Genomic DNA, 13,987 nt, shown 5'->3' with positions numbered 1-13,987 from the left:
CCTTGACTTCCAAGGGGAGGACGACCACGGGGGAAAGAGAGATGATGCCGTCGGATGCAACATTCCGGGAGGCTTACACGACGAGGACCGAGGAACACGTCACGAGTACACTTGACGTCACCGCCCAGAAATTGCCCATTTTGCTTCTCGCTTCTTTCCGTTCGTCTCTCAAACAGCGAAGAATCAAGGGCCAGAAAGGAACGTGCAATATCTCTCTGGCACAAAATAATAAAAAAAATGATAGAACACGGGTTGCGAAGTGGCCGGATCACTGCGTGTGTCTGTCTCTCTACCTCCGTTCGTAGCTGAGGACGGCCCAACAATCGGAGGATCTCAAGCAGCAGCACACCACCGCACACACAAAGCACACACCACGCGAGCACCGAAGCGGTGTCGTTCGTTAGACACACACCCAGAAGATAAAAAAAGAAAAACGAAACAAGAGGCCGCTGCTGGAAAAGGTTCCCGTCCGTCCCGGCAGGCGGGCAACTCGCCGGCCACTCAACACGCACTCATCTCAGAAGAGGCTGCTGACTGCCGGTAAATGCAGGGGAATGCTGCCGATCTGAAAGCTTCACAGGCAGACGTCGTCCAAGAGCCCCCGGAACGAGCGGGCAGCCGAGCACAGGGGCCAACAACGCAGCGGGGCCCTCGACGCGCTCGCTGGTGAGTATGTGTGTGTAGTCCGCGTGTGCCGTGGCCTCTCGAGCGCGTTGTAAATCCGCAGTGAGGACAAAAACTGACAAGCCTCCGCTTGTCTTGCCTTCTCTCTCTCTCTTCCTCACCCTCCTCCTCTACAGCGGCTCTTCGTCGTCACCGGGGTCCCGTCGCCGCCGCCACCACGAGAGGCAAGCGCAGCTCTTGTCAGTTTCGCTCGCGGGTTCGAGTGCACGGCGGGAGAAGGGTGGCTCTGGTCGGCGGTGGTGGTAGCGCGGGAGAGAAGGCATAGAGAGGGACGGCGGGGGAGGCAATATATAAAGAGAAAGGGGGACTTGAGAGAGGTGGAGGGAAGAAGTGGGGGGTTGAAAGGGGGGAGGCGGCCGGACGCGATGGGCCAAGCCGAGGATCCTCCCGGACAGTGGTGGCGCTCCAACGAGGAGCGCTCTCTGCTAATACCACTTGGCCCCGGACACCTACTCTCTAGGAGAGCAAAGACCCACCCATGTTTCTGACTCTTGGTTTCGTGCTTCTCTTCCTCCCTATTTTAGAGAGGGGAGAGAGAATGAGAAAAGTAAAGTCGAAAAACTCCACTAGAGAGAAGTTCACTCCGTTTTGTGAGATTTCTTTCACCCCCCCCCCCCACCCTCCCCAACAATCCCCCGTTTCTTGTACCCCTCTACCGAAACCCCCTCCTGCGAACTCTCGTCGGGGCCGTCAATAACACCCACCGCCATCGGCGTCACCACGCCAACGCGGGTCGCGAGCGGAGCGCGACCAGTTGAGTTGAGCCGGGCGTCAATTGGCTCGGCTCCGGGCCGCAGCCCATTGGCCCATCGATCGTGCCCGCCTCGGCCAATGGGGAGGGCTCTCCCGCAAGGCTGATGCTCGCTCCCGCACCACCCCCTTGACTCGGGTGAGAGGGGCTCTAGAAAAAGACGAGGGGTTTGTCAAATCTTATGTCGTCGACGAGCACGCTTGGGGGGGCTTTCTCTTTTTTATTTTTTCCCTTTTTTCCCTTCTTTCCTTTTTTCCGCAACGCGACACGCTTCCAGTCCCTTGTTCCCAACCATCCTCCAAACCTATCTCCCCCCCCCCCCCCCCCCTGCCCAACCACACCGTTCCCTAACGCACCCAACGTCTCTTCTCGGTCTTATAGCACCGAACTAGCTGGCCTCTCTTACTATTTAATGCTTCTTGTTCTCTCTCCCCCAAACACTCTGGCCATCTTTTCTTTCTTTTCGTTGTGGAACAAGCACCAGAAGCGGCGTGTCATCGAAGCATGGGTATCTCGGGAAGCTTCGTTGCCTCTCTCCGTCTACAACCGATGCGGACGGCCCGGCAAACTTGGGAGCAATGCGAGAGCCCACATTCAAAGCACGCATGCAAAGATCCTGGGAGGCGGCTATCAATTCATGGCGCTTTCAGACGTCCTTGCTGCCGCCCTCTTTATGCCGCCACTCCGAATATGCATTCTGCAGGCCCTCTGTTAGAGGAAGGACGCCACCGTTGAGCTGTAACAGCAACAGCAGCAGCGAGCAACGCAGAGCTCACGCACGAAGCAAAGCCGCCGCGTAGCGAGCGGCCCGAGCGAACCCACCCGTGCCCCTACCTCGCTGTCCGCCAAACGGCGTTTCCCTCTTTCTCTCACATTCTCTTTCTCTCTTTCTTCTTCCATCGCTTCTTCTCCTCACAGTCGCTCCTCTCTTCTTCTCGGCCCTCTGTCACGGCGCGCGCGCTTACCACTCCTCTTCCCCATGCTCTCCCTTTTTATACCTTTTTTATTCCTGCCCGCGTCCTCCCGATGCCGTCCCCAACTGCGAGCCCTAGCCGGCGAAAAAAGGGACCGACGCGACGACAGGAGTGAGCGCTTTTCTCCACCAGATGGTGTTCCAAATGTGGGAGTGAGTATTTGCACAGGGCTCGGACTGAAATAAAGGCAGCCCCCTCCCTTCAGCCCTACTCCGGCTCGGGAAAGAAAGAACAAAAAAAAAGGAAAGAAAGAAGGATAGAAAGAAGCAGCGGAGAAAGAGACTGCCGCCGCGGCTAGGAGAGGCGCGCTCGACCGCACCACACGGTGTGGGCCAGGGCGGAACAAAAGAAGTTCTGCTGCCAGCGCCGCTCCAGTGTTAGCGCCGGTGGCGATAGATGCGCTACGAAAGGAATAAGGGAAGGGGGCGTGAAAAAAGGGAAAAAGAATGGGGAGGAGGGGGCGCGAAAGGCGAAAAGAACGCTGCTCGGTCACTGTTTGAAAAGCGTACACTATACCCTGGCCCAGTGTGGCCCTTCGCCTTCTTTCTGCGATTGATGCCACATTATAGCGCCGCGTCAAGCCACCGCCGCTTCCACTGCGTGAGCTCAGATAGCGCCGGAGAGCAGGAATACGGGAAACACACAATGGAAGCTGTTTCCGACAATTTGCCATTGTCGAGCCGCCTCGCTCTGGAGCCCAGGTGTTACACGATCGGCATACACCGTATAATATATCTCTACGGACGGCATGCGCGCACTTGGGGCTTTCTTATGTGAAACGGAGAAGAGAGGCCCCATATCGGAGTATCGCTTGACACCTCCCCCCTTCGAAGGGTCCTATTTGTTCATCGGTATAGAGTTTGAAATTGTGCTCCGGACTCTCGCCTATGTGCGAGCCTTCTCTCGTTGCGTTGCTGCAAAACGGCTCGGTCTGGCTTTGTGAGACAGTTTAGGAGCATCAAAAGTCAAGCGGGCTCTCCGACTAGCAAGCAGCCTGTTTTGTTGTGCAAAGTCGTAGCGACCCCTCTCTTTTTCTCTCTCTATTTCGATTGGTATACTTCAGAATACTGCGCTGGGAAGAGAATGATGGAGATGAAGGACGGTATAGGGGAGGGGGAGGCATACGACAGGATGAAGGTGATGGTAAATGCGAAGGGAGCCAGCAGCTCTGCTGGTCGTCGAACTTGACACTCCCTTCGAGGGGTTGCTCTCCACCTCACTGTAAAGCCTTCACCCCGCCGCACTTTCGAGACTAGAGGAGAAACAGCACTAATCCCCACTCCTGACTCGAGCATCGGCTCTCGGCCCGAAGGCTCTTCTTGCATGCGCACTCTGGAGGTTTCTAAAACGACGACGACGACGGGACACTCCTCCTACTCTTTAATATGCCGGTGAGGGGAGAGGGGAGACGAAGAGGAGGAGAGGAAGGGGGATGTATAGTTTGCCGTACAGCTTTTGGAGCCCTCTGTCACCGCCAGCGAATGCTCCAAGACGCCGCGTTGAAGGTGGCCAAACTTTATAGTCACGTTCTGTATCTTCTTTCATCCGTTCAGTTCCTTCTTTCTAGCTCTCCCGCCTTTTCACTACTCCACACCCTCTTCTTACCTTTCTTATTAGTACCTTCACATCGCTTGCAATCGTGTGCGCGAATACCAGAGCTGAAAGCAGCGAAATAGCGAAGTAAAAATTTTAATACAAATAAGAGGCAGATCAAAAAAGAGAGAGAGAGCATGGGCATCTCTTTGCACCTCTTTTCTTCTTTAGGATCAAAGCACTTCCGATCTCAAGCTGGTCGTCGATTGCAAAGAAGTCGTTGCAGAGACTTCTAAGCGTATAAAGCACGGTGCAAGGACCCTCGATTTTGATGAGAGCGCCGCTTAGACGAGATTACATATCTGTGCGGCGAAGACCCTCTTCCGAGGGCTTCGGCTTGCGTTACCTTGACTGGGCTTAAATCCTACTCGTGCGGTTTCTTTTTATAAATTTTTTTTAAAATTTCATTCCTCTGCCGATGAGCCTTTTGCCGTTGCGGAGTGTATAGCTTGCCTCGCTGAAGGCTTAGCGAGATCTCTTTTGCCCCTGGTCTCATTGGAGTTGCTTTTGGAGGGCGCGTTTTTGAGGCAGTGAGAGGGCTGTCAGGCTTATGCAGTTGGAAATATTGGAAAGGTACGTGTAAACGGCAGCACTATATCTTGTTCATTTTTTATTTCTCGATTTCCTGACCCGTACTTTTAGGGGCTATAAGACGTCGTGCTGGTCTAAGTGTCTAACGTTCACTACGCGCTCAGTGAAAGTAAGGCAGTGTTACCCAACGCCGAAACATCTTGATACGGCTTAAAAACCGCAAAGAAATAAGAACCAGCATGAAGACATATCTTGCGACCTTGCTAAGAAAGCGATTTTTGAAAACTACGCTCTGTTATGGCAGAAAGCTTTCTTCACTGCAAACGCGTGCGCAATGTGGCAAAGTTTAGTTATTAAAAAAAAATAGAAATTAAATCTTAGTCAGAAAGTATGAGGAGATTGCGGAGCATATGCCGGGGTGAAGCTGCGAAATAGTGTTCATAAGCTGCTGCCACGCCAGCTCCGAAATGGCAACAACATCAGAATGCTATTTGGAAGGCCACTTCTGCTATATGGGCAGTAAAGCGGTCATACGTTCAAGCCACATTTGCGGCCGTTGGGAAGAAAATGGCTGAATATTAAAATGCCCCGCGGTCGAAATTAAACAAAATTTCTGAATAACAGTTTTAGATTATAGCAGGATGCCATGACTATCTGGAGCAGTGACATGCTTATCCGGGTTTCCCTTGTATAAAAACTATTCGTGGCTTTGTTCTTTATAACAATGAAAGAGAATTGATATCTACTCCGCAATCGACAACCTGCTTTTTCATGCAGGTGAGGTATTGCATTAAAACATGTTGCTGGGTGAGTGGGTGCATAACTTGAGAAGATGAAGCGTAAAAAGCATAGCACGCCAGCGAAGGGACGTACACGCCATTATTTTGAGGACAACAACAACAACGACGACATGCGCTACTTCCAACTGTTTCTTCTTCTGAGTGCCGCCCCCTTTTTTGCGCCGTATCTTCTGAAACTGATGCAGCGAAATGTATGACAATCAAACATGGAGTTACAACTATCAACTCCATAAATACCGCGCCATAAACATTCTGAAGCGTAGCTATATTCGGCATGTGAAGAAGAAGCACTATTGGTAACGTCCTGCACAGATTTCTTTCGATATCACTCGGTCTCTAGTGGATATAGCAGCGAGCGGAAACTCACCAGTACCAGACAGTGAACGTATAAATTGGAATGACTGTTTTCTTAAACATCCACCGCGGTGGCTCAATCACTGTGGCGTTCGCTGAACGCAGTTTCACCGGCACCGACAGAGGTGGAATTTCGGTCCGCATTGGAGAAAACCACATAGTCGGAATTAGTGTAAAGCCCTCCCCAGTGCGTGCTTCATGGCCGTACTCTTACTCCGGTTTATAAAATTGCGCTAAAGGATACATCAATCAATCAATCAATCAATCAATCAATCAATCAATCAATCAATCAATCAATCAATCAATCAATCAATCAATCAATCAATCAATCAATCAAACAATCAATCAATCAAACAAACAAACAATCAATCAATCAATCAATCGATCAATCGATATATCAATCAATCAATCAATCAATAAAAAATCATTATGAAGGAATGAGTGACTTGCTGAATCGGTCAATCAATATCACGTGAAATAATTAACTGAGTAGTCAGTAACACACGTACAGACCATAACTGAGCTAATTAGTATTCAAAAGGAAGACTAAATGCAGCCAAACACGCCCCTTGGCGTACGCAGACGGCGCTAAGTTTCAAATCGAGAGGCTTCCCATCCACCGAAGATGAATGTGCTGGAGATAGCATAATTGCTAATCACACGCGCACTCTCCAGTTCTGCGCGCGAAGCATTCTCAACAAGTGCTTCCCATGAAACACTCCCACAAAAAGAGAACTCTTTATCTCTACCACGCACACGAACTGCATACACCCTGCAAGCAACTCGCACTGACACTCGCAGCCCGACACAATGGAGAGAGTGAGAGCTGTTTGCTGTGTTGTTCGCCACTCGTGAACGGATCGCGCAATGAATGCTTCCGTATAGCAGTCGTCGTCGTCACCGTTTCGATAAAAGTTGCGAGTGCCGCCACCCCGCAGATGCACGAGTGGTCGCGCGCACTTGTTTCAAGCACCGATGCTCGAGGCGCACTCCTCTATTTTGAATGGCCACTCAACGCGGAATCTGTGCTGCGCCGGCTGCTTACGCTGCCTGCTGCCGACTTCGAAAAGAGCCCAGCTGAGCAGACACAACACCTCGGAAAGTTCGGAGAAAATGTTTTTAGACAGTCTATAGACTGTCCATAGATTTCTGTCTATAAAGTCTATAGAATCTATACAGACAAATCCTAGAGAGCCGTCTATAATAATGCTATAGACTTCTATAGACTATCTATAGATTCACGGCCATACACTTTTAGTATACCTTTTTCTCCAGACAGTCTATAATAGACTATGAATAGACAAAAAGAAAAGTTCAGGGGGCACTTTGTTGACCTAAAGTGCGGTGAGGCGAAAACCTTTAGCGCGGTGTTGCTGCTTGTGTCACTGGTCTGTGGTTAAGATGTTAATTAAGTACACAATTATTTGTGAATCTTAAATGCTGGAGACACTCGAGGGCGCTTGGGAGGCATCCGTCTGATTCGACGTTTTCCTGCAAACACTCTCCAGCATCATAGACAATGAGAATACACAAGGCATATCCGTTGGCAGGAAGTAGCCATTAGCACGCTCGGCTGCGGAACGGAAGGATGGTGGTTCGAATCCCATCCTGCACAAAGAATTTTTTTCTGGTCTGACTAGAAAAAGCGTGACACCTCTGCTGACAACCTTCTGCTGACAGCCTTCAGTCGACAACGATGAGACATTAAAGTCTTTCGCCTTAATATCTATAGGAAGGCAATATAGTCTATGAGAACTGTATAGACTGTCTATAGAGCATTTTTATAAGGACGGTGTTACACTACTACTTTTTCGTTGTTTTTGCTATTAGAGAACAATGGCGAAGGAGTCATATCTGCAGCACCCACGAATCATGTGATCCTCTCCAAGATCCCAGGCTTCTCAGGCTTCCGCCCACTACACTCCCTGGCATTTTCGTCCTGGGGGATTTACGGACACCACGTAGTTTATAGCCTTTCGGCTTTGCTCTGGACTTGTTCACGGGCACAAGCCTCTATCCGTCAGCTCGAAATTCTCGCCAATTTTATCGTACAGGATTCCGGTACGATGGCGGATAGACCCAACACGATCCAAGCAGCCTTTCCCCCTCTGAAATTCCACTCTTCTTTCACCCTCATAAACTTTTCCCTCAAAAGTGAAGCTGGAGTACCAACTTAGAGCAACACAGCTCATTCTGTAACCATGCGTTTCCTCCATTCGCGATATTCGTTCCTCCTTAAGCACGTCATCACGTAAGACAATTGGGTGTGTCCCGCGTATACTTGAAAACACGAATATGCCTCTGCTTTTGCTCCGAACCGTAATCCTATACACTATATTTACGCAGCGAGTATTCAAGAGAGAAAATCCAGCATTTTTTTTTCCATATTAAACGTCCATTCAGTATTAGTTTTTTATTGCAAAAATAGTAAAATAGAAATCCGCTACTTTTTCCTTTGTTTACCAGGAAAGGCCATCATAACGCCTTTACTCCAGCGCTCGTCGACTGGTTAAATAAATCGCCACTCGTTGCGACAATTTCCGGCTTCAATTGCAAATGCACTGGGAGGCCTGTACGACAAAGAACACCCTGGAAAGCAGACCTGCTGATGACGTGGGATGACACCAACCACTGCTGCTCCCGTAAGGAGGAGGCCGATTTACGGCCTTTACGAAAATGTGAATGTCCTCTACATTCGAAGTGAAATGCCCAAATGCAGTACTGGGTAACTGTCTTCGAACTTCTAGTGAACCGAAAATTGGACGCTGCCCTAGAATTAAATCTTCACGTCATTTCTTTGAACTTCATCTCATTGTCCTGTGTACCAGAAATTGGCCACTGGCAGTGAATTCAATCTCAACGTCCTTTGCTGGAACTTCCTCCAGGTGTGCTGGGAATCAAAACTTAACCATTGCCCCTGAATGTATCCTGATGAACTAAAAACTTTCCACCGCCCATCCATCCAATCTGAATGTCTTTCCTTTGAGTTTCCTTTCAATTTCCAGCCAATACCCTCCCAAAAAGTCGGGCCAAAAATCACTACCAGAAAAAAAAAAACCGCCGCAAAAGCTACGCACTTAATTCCACCGCCAAAATTGCTGACGTAATGCGACAAGCATCTTCATAATCACCTAACAGCGCGCCAATTCACGCAATTAATTTCGTACTCAACATTTCACAAATGAAAGCATGCTTAGTACGACCGACATATTGGCTAGTTGGTATATAATGAAGAAAATGGCACACAATTCAAGAAATACGGAGAAAATTCTGCTAAACAGACTCATTTTTTTTCACATATTAGTTTATTCCTTGTTCTTCGCTTCTTTTTCTTCGTGTGTGTTTCGTTCCTTCAGCCCTGTGTGCATATAGGATAAGCGCGTAGACAGCGCACTTACGCTCACCTGTGCGCATATTTTCGTTCATCAAACTCTGTGAGTGTATTGATGCGTTCATTAATGAGAAAGCATTACTAGTCTCATTACTAGAAACGTCTGCGGTGTGCGTTAGTGCGTGTACTCGCACATGGTTCGGAAAATTCTAGCGATGGCAAGAAAAATATGGTGACGTCATAAAGTTGCCGTTTAGCATTACACAGCGAGCCGAGCAGCGCCACTTCTGACTATCCTCTATACTTGTCGTTCGTCTATATACACTCTCCACTAGCCTGCCTCCGTGCGGCGCCAGTTTTGCTCCCGACCGCATTCGTACCAAAGTTATGACGCAACGATTTGTCGTACAGCGTCCCGAGGGGTGTCATACGATTTCTCGTTGCACATAGATTACATGTGCTAGTCATGTTAAAGGCTAGCTTGAGACAGGGATTCAAACCGATGATATACGCACCTTCAATTGTATGCCTTCCCAGATTCTTTACCTCTTTCCTTAAGACGCGGTTTAGGCGTCCATCGAGATGTAATGACAATAGGGTTGAGAACTGGGCGAGTTGGCACGAATTCATACTGCGGTGGCAACACGAGGCCAGGGACGGAGACAGAGCGACGACAACACAACACATGGTTGCACTTGTGTTGTCGTCACTCTGTCTCCGTCCCTGTCCTCGTGGTGCCATAGAGTATGTAATGACAATTACTGCGCCATTTTCTTTCCCCAAATATATAATTCGCATCAAAATTGTGATGCAACCATTCGTCGTACCTGTACAGCGTTCCGAGTGGACTCATACGCGCGTTGCAATCGTTCGTAGTACGGCGTTCTCGGGTGGTGTCATACGCATGTGTGTGGGTGGTGCCATGCATCGCGCTACAAGAAATGCTGTAGACAGTGGATCGCAATGCCTGCGGCGTGCTATTTCGTCACTGGATTTCATTGCTGCCTTTTGTATGTGCGCTCGTGCAATGAACAGTGAACCATCAACGTCTACAGCTTCATATAGGCACCATCTGATGTGAAACGTGGTAGTCCGAGCAAAAAGGAAAACGCCAATCAAGCACCACCGCGGAGAAACGCGGCCAGACATGACAAGAGGGCTGCGCTGTTTCACCAGACCCGTCTCCGCATCTCCGGCCTTACGCTGAGCTCACCATGCCAGTCTGAATGCCGATGAAACGCAAACAATACGCGCAAACAATGCATCCATGGACAATAATGTTTTCGCATTCCCTCACTTAAGCTGTCTTACGTGTCTCTGACGAATTTTTTTTTTTCACTTTACAGAAAATAAAGTGCGGTAGTGTAGGGCAGTACCCGATTTTCGCTTTCGCGTGGCAGCGTATTCGTCAATCAAGTACTTCTCTGATATCTCGAGGATACAAGAAGAAAGTTGATGTGTATTACAGGAGTATGAAGCGCCTACTCAAACTGAACGAACCTCTTCAAGGTAATAAAAAAATGCCCAAACTAAGCATCTACAGAGGGGAAGTAGAAAAGGCAATAGATAAGGAGAAAGTGATGTGCTTTACTTATTTTCTATTTACTGGAGGACAAGGGAACGAAATGTGTTTTTCATGTTACAGAAGGCTATGTAATCTCGACAAACTGAAATTCTTCTGTTCAGAAAATAAACAACCCGTTATAAGAGAACAGTGCAGGGAAGTAGAAATTCAGACGAAAATACATAGAAAGGAAAAAGCTATAAGTTCTTGATTTCTCTTTACTCAAAGAGAAAGTAAAGGAAGTGCTTGAAATTTCTTCAGATATGTCAATGTCTGTTCAACGTAAGCTTCTATTTGTCATGAAAAAGTAAGTCTATGCAAAGTGAACTTCATTTTGTCAGAAGAGAGGAAAATTCGATAGTAAATCTGTCCAGGACACAAAAGAAAGAAAAAGAAGCATAGAATTATAATGGAAAATGAATTTCAATAATGCAGTGTTTCTCGCTGAGACGCCACAGAAGTTTAGGTGCATCATATTTCCTTTTGCTACACGTTTGCGTTGCTCGCACAGAGTGCCTTTAATCTTAACGCGTGCTCAGCATCACCTTCGATAGTAATTCATAGGAAGTACCTACACATTCGAGGATAATGAACCAAACCTGCACATATCCTGTGACGTCTGTATTCGGTGTCCGATGGAGCAAAAGGGTTCCCAGCATCTTCCCCGTAATCCCACACAACGAAGAAACAGCTGACCTCCCTTGGCAGCTCCCTCCCTCCGATTCCCATTTTCATTACTAAATATGCTTTCAAGACCGCCAGGATTGCACGTGACGCATACTAGCTAGCTTCCACACCCTTTCTAAATAGCCCATTACGGCCATCGTCTAACAGGATAGCATTCCCTTTGACCCGGAAGAGAAAGGAGTATTCGATTATGACGTAAAACACGGGGCGTTTAAGCTGTATCCCCGTTAGAGTGTCCCTTGAAGAGCTGTGTCACTGAAATAAACGGTTTGCGAGCGCATTTCCGGCAAGGAAGAATCTCTTCGCTATCACGAAAGAAAAATCCAAGCAACTTTTGCTTCGTCAATTAACGGGCATGACTCGATGTCGTCAAAGCAAGACAAAAGCTATTTCTCACTCGACGAACGTAAACGCGTACGCGATATGGACACGGGGACTTCCCAGCTCAGCACATGATTGCCACATTCTAAGCAAGCGGCTAAGTGCAGCCACTCAAGACGCGAAGAGCCCGTGGTCTGCTAAATGAGCGTGAATTAGAAACGACTGAAGAGAGCTCAAGTGTGGGGGGAAGCTTTTAGGGCTGGCCTTGTCAGAACCGGAGAGCCCTGTTCGACCACTTAGTTCTCATAAGCCTGTGTGTGTATACGTGCCCGCAAACAGAAGAGATAGGGTAGGGGAGATAAGACATGGCAGCAGACTGCTTAAGTCTTTTCATCTCGCCTTTTTCTCCTGGCCCTTTGTCTTTCAGATGGACGCTGCTCGGGATAAGCACATTCGCGGAAAGCTCAAACGATGAACAACACTGACTGTGAAGGTAGACAATGCAAGATTCCCAGTATGGTTAGATGACCGGCAGTCAGAAAATAATAGAAAAATTGCGAGGATACTTTGTCAACTAAAGTGTTGCGAGGTGAAACCCGAGGACATTATGCCGTGACGAGTTCCGGTGGATGTGACTATATCGATACCAAAATTATACGTTTTTCGGGATCTCAAGTGTTAATTACGCTTAATTACACCTTTCTTCTTCTAATCTGACACAAATCCGTCGTTTTCCCGACCATTCTGTGAGAATTTTCACTATGCCATGACGACTTCCGGTAAATGTGACGTCACACCGTTCCCGTGGGTATATCGACGTCCACGCTATTTCGACGCAATTTCTACATTTCTGCCTATAATTAATTAACTAATTGACCTACAGTCATCAAACTCGGCTTCTAAGTTTATTTTTTCCTCTGCTATCTGAAGCAGCTATTGGTTGTCTTCTATCTTGTTTAGTTCCCGAGTTAAACGCGTGTGACAGGCTTTGTTAAGGAATTACAGTATGCGCCATTAAAGGCTTTCGCCTTAAAATCACTCCATTCAAAAAAAGAGGCACATCGCCAGGTTCCCTCACTGACTGGAGGAAACTTTGTGTATCACAAAGAGCCGCAGATCTTTCGCGGAAAGCCTTGACTACGAAACCATGAACAGCAGTGATGGCGCAGACAAACAGAGCGAGTCTCTTTGTCGGATTCAGTGACTAACATACAGACGATGATGGCGAATCAGAGTGCGGAGGGATTAGTATTTCGCCACATTTTTTCAGTACTTCGAGAAAACTTTGTCTTGGTCTTGAAGTTCTGCGGCGGCGGACGTGCTGTAGGCTGCGGAAGCTGCTGGAGCCATAAACGCATTGCTATTTCAAATCAGAAAATTTGCGTGCGGGTTATGTATAATAATTGTCAGGTACTTATTCTTTTTCACTTTAGTGTGCGTTTTTTATGTTTGATGCTTCCACCTATAGGGTTACACCACTTACTCTGTTCACGTCTCATGAATTCCCATGATTGCGCGTTCACTCATCGCTTCTTCGAAGAAGCTTAGTGTGTCCAAGCACCTAGATGACAAGTAAAGTTACCATATTACTGAGCACCTATGTCACTCTAAGGAACTCTGATGGCGTGTCTAAAAGGGTAGTCAAAAGCACATATTCGGCACTGCCGTCAAGAAAGATATAGTGGTCGGGTTGGGAAAGCGCCGCGGAAATGGTACTCGGCTAGACATATGTACACAGATCTTACTTAGAACAAGAGGAGGACTTAATGCATAGCTTAATTTGACTATCATGCACTTCGAATGCAGCATATAAAAAATTGACAGGGGTGGTCGTCTGACGTCACTGTACACACGCGCAGAATATCACACTCTGTGACTACATGTGCTGAGGGCTCAATTTTATTTTTCTCTCCTGTTGTACGGTCCCTGTCCTTCTCCCCGGGTTCTTCTCGTTCGCTTTCGAGTTTCGTTCGTGTAACCTTCCCTCCGAGAACGTGACTAAAATCTCCCGTGTCTTAATCAAGTACATGCTTTGCCAAGAAAAGAAGGCGCTGAAACAAAAAAAAAGAGCCTTTCTAAGGCTCGATCAGCGATTGAATTCAGCGGAGCGCATCCAGTCTCGAATGGAATGAGAATCAAAAACCCGAAAGCTCTATGTGACTAAAGCTTCTCCTTTCAAGTTGCTGCATTTACGAATATAAACCGTTCACGAACAAAACGAAGTAAAAAACCGTGAGGACGTGTGGAAGCGAAGTGCGCATTTGCATAACACGTGCACTCGAGACGTCCCATTCTTCCTAACGGCATACAGCTACGCCGCAAAGAACGCCGTTTCGAGTAAGCTCTCGAAAAAGGAAACTTGCCTCGCATGCACATTTATAAATACTCACAAAAACA

General features: G+C 47.9%; 1 protein-coding gene across 2 annotated transcripts in view; it reads right to left on the bottom strand.

Annotated features, from left to right (window-relative positions):
• Positions 1-13,987, bottom strand: part of LOC149332134 (uncharacterized) — a 76,322-nt gene that overhangs the window by 36,431 nt on the left and 25,904 nt on the right. The gene's annotated exons all lie outside the window — the stretch shown is intronic.

The sequence above is a fragment of the Amblyomma mixtum genome, chromosome 8 (assembly GCF_055824585.1).
Source record: "Amblyomma mixtum isolate Tamu chromosome 8, ASM5582458v1, whole genome shotgun sequence".
Taxonomy (NCBI): Eukaryota; Metazoa; Arthropoda; class Arachnida; order Ixodida; family Ixodidae; genus Amblyomma; species Amblyomma mixtum.
Note: the sequence above shows the minus strand (reverse complement) of the source record. Positions and strands in the feature narration are given on the sequence as shown.